A 6,000-nucleotide genomic window follows, 5' to 3' on the forward strand; every position below is an offset into this window, starting at 1 on the left:
ACAGAGCACGAAATGACACCTCCAAGGTTGGTTCTTTCTCACCAAAGGTCACCACTTGGACCTCAAAATGCCATGACCATGGCTCACAACACTCATACTTCAAACTCAGCCCTCTAAACCCTTCAAGACAGACACCCAAACTCAGCAACAATGCCAGCAACACACTCCCAACGGTAACTCTTACCCACACCAAGTGTTTAGGATGAAGAAACAACCAAGAAATGGTCTCTTGGTTGAGTTTTGGTCAAGAACAATGGAAAAGAGCAATGGAACAGTGAAAACTGAAAGGAGGCAGCAGCTACACGTGTAGGAATTATGAGGATGCCTAGGGTTTTGGTCCAAAGTGAGTATTTATAGTCACTTAACTATAAAACACACAGTATTAACTTTAATTGTTATGCTTAGCATTTTAATCCCAAACTTTGGATTCTTAATCTAATCAATTTTACAAGAATTAACGTATTTTTATTTTATTTTTCGGAGCACCTTTCCGGTACGCGCTTTTTATAGCCAGTATCAGTTTCTGATACCAGTTCTCATTATTTTAACTTGAAACTCGTTTTCACATTCCTACATATTATTCTAGGAATATTCATGCACTTATTATAATTTTCTGGGATACTTTATCGGTACGCATTTATACCGACTAGCAGAACCGGTATCTGCGCTTTTCGTCAGAAAAGCGACTTTCAACATTATTACTTACTTACTATAATTATTAAAGCCTCATAATAATTATTAGGGTCAATTATGAAATTATCTCATAATTATCTAATTAATTTCCTTAATTAGCAGTGCGAGTTCTTACATACAGACGTACGTGTAGTCAAACTTGGTGAGGAATTTATATGCCAATTTTTTCTTAGTAAGAGTTCATTTAGAATATGGGAATTTGATTTGAAAAATAAATAAAAATATGCATTATTTTATTAAAGAATTTTTTTTTTCATAAAACTGAAAAAAAAAAATTTGTTTGGATACAATATTCAAATAATCCTTTTAAGCAAAAAAAAAAAAAAACAGTATGTTTTTTTTTTCTAAAAGCAAAGAATGTTAGCTTTAAAAAAATAATTATATATATATTTGACTTATTTAATTTTTGTTTTTTTAAACAGACATCGAAACACAAATTCATGAAATATTTTTTAAAAAAGAATTAGCTTATTGAGGAAAAATAAACACCTCAACATGCCCTGAATTTTATTTTGTTTTTTTTATGGGTTTAAGTTTTCTTATGTTGTAGGATTGTAGGAGAGAAAAAAAGTAGAGAGAAGTTAAATGTGAGTCCCATATTTTATATTTAAAAAGAAAAGAAAAATTAATTGGCACGGAAAACAAATTTGTGTAGGAAAATGATTTACTCTCGTGTAGCATGAGAGTATTATTCCCCCTTTTTTATATATACAATGCCCTGAATTTATGTGTAACCTGCGCGAAAGGAAAGTTTTACGAGTTGCATGATTGTGGTGCAGGCTTTGTGAAAATGGGGAACTTCATATGCGAAAGCAAAAGCTGGATAATTTTGTCTGAAGAAAGTGATGTCAATATCTTTTTCTTTGGACCACATGGCAAGTAAATTACAGTATGCTTTCAACCATTTGTTTGAGAGAATAACAAAGATATAGTGGTGTTAAAAGTTAAAGCTTTGTGGACATCCAAAAATCAAAAAAATAAAAATTGTGGACGATGTTAGAATTTGATAAAATCGCGCAAGCACTTATCATTCGGCCCGGTCCGCCAGCTCTTCCGAACCAATTCACTATGAGTTTAAGCCTAATACGGACCTCATAACAAACTGAATTAATTTGGATTAACAGATTGTTGGTTCAATCTAATTCTAAATTTGGAATATTATTAAAACAAATAGCACTTGAGCTATTCTAAATTTACTTTTTTGACATTTATATGCACACTTATTAAAACAAACGTCACCTTAACGATTCTAAATTTATTTATTTTTTTACATGTACACACAACACACACACATATTCATAAATTTTTTATTTTTATTATTTAAAAAATAATGTTCCCTTAAAAAAAACCAATGAACAAGAAATAAACTCCATGGCATTTGAAAAAGTAAGAAATCATGAAATGCTGAGAATTAAGAATTAAAAAGTCATAAAATAAAGTAAAATAGTTTACCAAAAAAAAAAAGTAAAATAAAATGCTAAAAAAGAAGGACTAAAATAAAACAACTCATTATTTGACAGTTTTTTGTTCTCTTATTTATTTAACTCTAATAAATTGTTATCATTAACCTTTACGTTTAACTAAATCTTTGCGACTTCGGAAGTTAGACCCTTGACTCCATGTAGTTGAAAACCAGATCGACCGGTTTGACAGAATCAATGGAAAATTAGATGATCAATCAAACCGGTCCATCAACTAACCGGTGAACAGACATCAAATAAGGTTCAATTGATGATAAATCGGTATTGATTTGCTGGTCGAAACTGTTTTTAGAATTTGTGTAAAATCTTCTATCAATATTTTTATGCGAAAAAATGTGTGTCATTTATAAGGATGTAAAATTGTACAATTTTAAATGAGAGAAAGAGATAGATTACGAAAGAGAGAGCGGACAGAAAAAGTAAAAGTGTGGGTTCCACCTCTTTATTAGAGTAAAATAACACAAATTGTATAGTTGAAAAGTACAAACACTTTTATATGAATTGCTAATCAAAGAATACATGTTTCTGCCAACAAAGGTGGGCACGGTTGGCTAAGAGTTTGATTCGTACCTCTCAAGGGCGTAGGTTCAAACATCGCTGGCCGATATGATGACTTTATTGGTGGGTGATATGTAATCCCTCCCAGAAATCCTTAAAGAGGTTGGGAGGTCTTCCCTAACTCTAGTGGGATACCGATGTCTAACCCCACTTAAACTTTCCTGTATTAAAAAAAAATAAAAAAAATACACGTTTGTTTTTTTGGCAAGAGAATAATACACGTTTCATTTTAGAAGCTCAGAAGTCAGAACTATTTGCAACTACAAAACTAAACACTTAAGAGGAAACATGAGCATTTAATATCTGACCCCAGCTTTCAAAACCACAATAGACATCCAACGCTCAACTTAAGCCATAAAGAACACGTTCAAAACTAAATAAACTCCTACCGACCACACTTTCCACTTCTGGCTTATTGATTTAAACGTAGATCAAACAGCTACCATACAAACATATACCATCTTGATTTAATGCATGAACCCATGATATTATAGCTACATCCATACGGGATACCCCGTGACTCGCACGTAGTATTATTTTAATATATAATCTAAAAAAATGATTCGTTTATAATTTTTTTTACAAATTACATTAACTATAATCGGTCATTCACTCTTGATTAAAGTATGACCAGTCATATTTAGTGTAGTTTGTAAACAAAAAATTTGTAAATATAACATTCTCCTATAACCTGTCATAAAAAGGAATATCACTTGACAAAGAAGATTTGTTTGATCAAGCATTATGGTTCGACCTTACTCTAACTCACAACGTTTACTGACCAAATCTCTTAGCATGCGCGACACTTCCGCAGATGATTTTTTTCAGGCAGACGTTGATGATTTTGACTATATATTAGAGCCAAACGCAGAGCATCCTACTTGTCAAAATCGCTGCAACCAAGATCGGATATCTCGGCACCCCCGATGGTTGCCTAGATTGCAGATTTAAGTTTTGTTTTTTATGTTTATTTCATATTATAGACTATGTTTATTTATTTATTGACAATGTTTTATTTTTATTTATGACCTATGTTATGTATTTATGTCTCACCTCATATGATAAGTGATGTGAGCCTAGCATATGATGTTTTCTAACTTAAAAGAAGTAAGGAATTAATCATAAATGTGTGAAAATAGTCTTTAAATGCAAAAAAATATTGATTATTCCTTCTCAATCATGCTCTCACTCAAGTTATATGTTTAAATAGCAGGAAACGCCGCAAAAAGAAGCAAAATAAGAGAAACCAAATTTCCCGCTGGCGCACGACGCGCGGAGGTTGGCGCACGAGGCGCGAGACCGGCGCACGAGGCGCGTTACCTGGAGCACAAGGCACCAAATCGTTGGGTAGCTTTTGTTTCGGCGGCGCACTAGGCGCGAGTATCGGCGCACGGCGCGCCAACCCGACGCACGGTGCGCGGGTGGCGGCGCGCGGGAGGCGGCGCCCGGGGCTCCATTGTTCGACTCAGCTTCTGTTTCTCCCAAGTTTGGGGCGCCAGGCTTGGCGCCTCGTGCGTGGGCGATTTAATTTTTAATGCGAATCAGCCAAAATAAGGCCCAATTAGAGTGCAAGTGAAAATAGGTTTTTTCAAAACCAAATAAAAGGATCAGAAACAGAAGAAGAAAGGACTTTTTGATAATCAAGAAGAGAAAAACAACAAAGAGAGTGGAGATTCCTTGGAGCTTCTTGGAGATTCAAGGATTCGATCGATCAAGACGGAAGATCTTCATCTTCCCTTTCTCTTCTAGGTTTTAAATGCTACTTTATTTTACTGTTATTTTGTCATACATGAATATGTCTGGCTAGTTTTATCATTATGGTAAGGGTCACAACCCTTGATGTGAACCCCTTGTACCTTGGTTGAAATTTATGTTTATCTATTTTAATTGAGTTTATCTTTTCTTGTACTTCATTTTATAATTCTATTGGAACTGATTAATCTAGTAGGATTGCGAGGGTTAGGGTTTTCGATAGGGATGTTGGAATTCTAATTCCTGATAAAGAATAAGATAAATGTTCATGTACGCACTAGGGATAGGCTACATGAACAGCGAACGTTAAAGGTTCATTGATTCTAAGGGTTAACTCGAAAAGGGATTTCTAAGGGATTAGGATTCTAATAGTGTCGCAACCGTATCGCGACGTGACGGCGAAAGAATATTGAATGATTAAAACAATGAAGTCGCCACCAAGGTTTATTTAGGAAAAACATTGGAAAAACCTTTTATTTAAGACAAATGGTCTTTGACAGCAGAAATGGATTCGGGAGTCGATTACGAGTAGGGAAGGTATTAGCACCCTACACCGTCCGTTAAAAAACGGTTACCTTATATTAACTGTGCAAATTATTGATAATATTTTAAATATTTATTTCACCCTAAATAAATAAAATTGATCGTTGGAAAAGAAAACTAATTTTGAAATTTTATTTTTGTGCTTGACAGGAAGAGTCCCGCTCCGACGTATCCCTCGGTACAATAGGAAATTCAAAGCTACGTCGTTCTGTAGAAAATATTTGTGTGTTGATTGATTTTAATTTTGAAAGTAGTTTAAAGAAAATATTTTGAAAGTTTTGAATTTGATGGTTTCGGAATATCAAACTGTCGCAGTTAAAATAATCCAAAACGATAATTGCAGGATTAACAAGCTGTCTCAACTCAGCTAATCCCTTTTTTTTAAAGAATAATAATATTCGTATTATTATTTTTGTTATCGTAAATTTTGGGATAAATTTGATTTAATTTTGAATCACCAAACCGTCACGGTCAAAATGAGTCAAAATAAATATGTGGAGTTAACGTGCCGTCACGGCTCAGCTGACTCCCATGTCAATTGACTACAAACTAATTTTTATATTCTTTATTGTCTAAATTAACCCAAACTCAGTAATAAAAATATTATGATTATTTGTTTGTTTATTTATTATTTCCAAAATTATTTAAAATCATCGGACTGTCACAGTCGAAATGATTTAAAAATAATGGGATTAACAAGCGGTCACAACTCAGCTAATCCCTCTAATTTTTCACGAGAGTTTATTTTAAATTCTTTATTATCTCCTTTTTTATTATCATCAGGTCATCGGCCATAATAATCAAAGTTTAAAAAAACAAGAGACTTATATGATACACGTAAACTACGATTAATGCTAGATAGAGATAAATAAACATCAAATCACGACTAACATAGAATATATATACATGTAAAAAAGATGACTATTGGATGACACAATTTAAATCACTAACAAGTAAACGAATACAAATTAGC

The sequence above is a fragment of the Gastrolobium bilobum genome, unplaced genomic scaffold (genome assembly GCF_033153095.1).
Source record: "Gastrolobium bilobum isolate Gb01-03AN ecotype WA unplaced genomic scaffold, APGP_CSIRO_Gbil_v1 utg359, whole genome shotgun sequence".
Lineage (NCBI taxonomy): Eukaryota > Viridiplantae > Streptophyta > Magnoliopsida > Fabales > Fabaceae > Gastrolobium > Gastrolobium bilobum.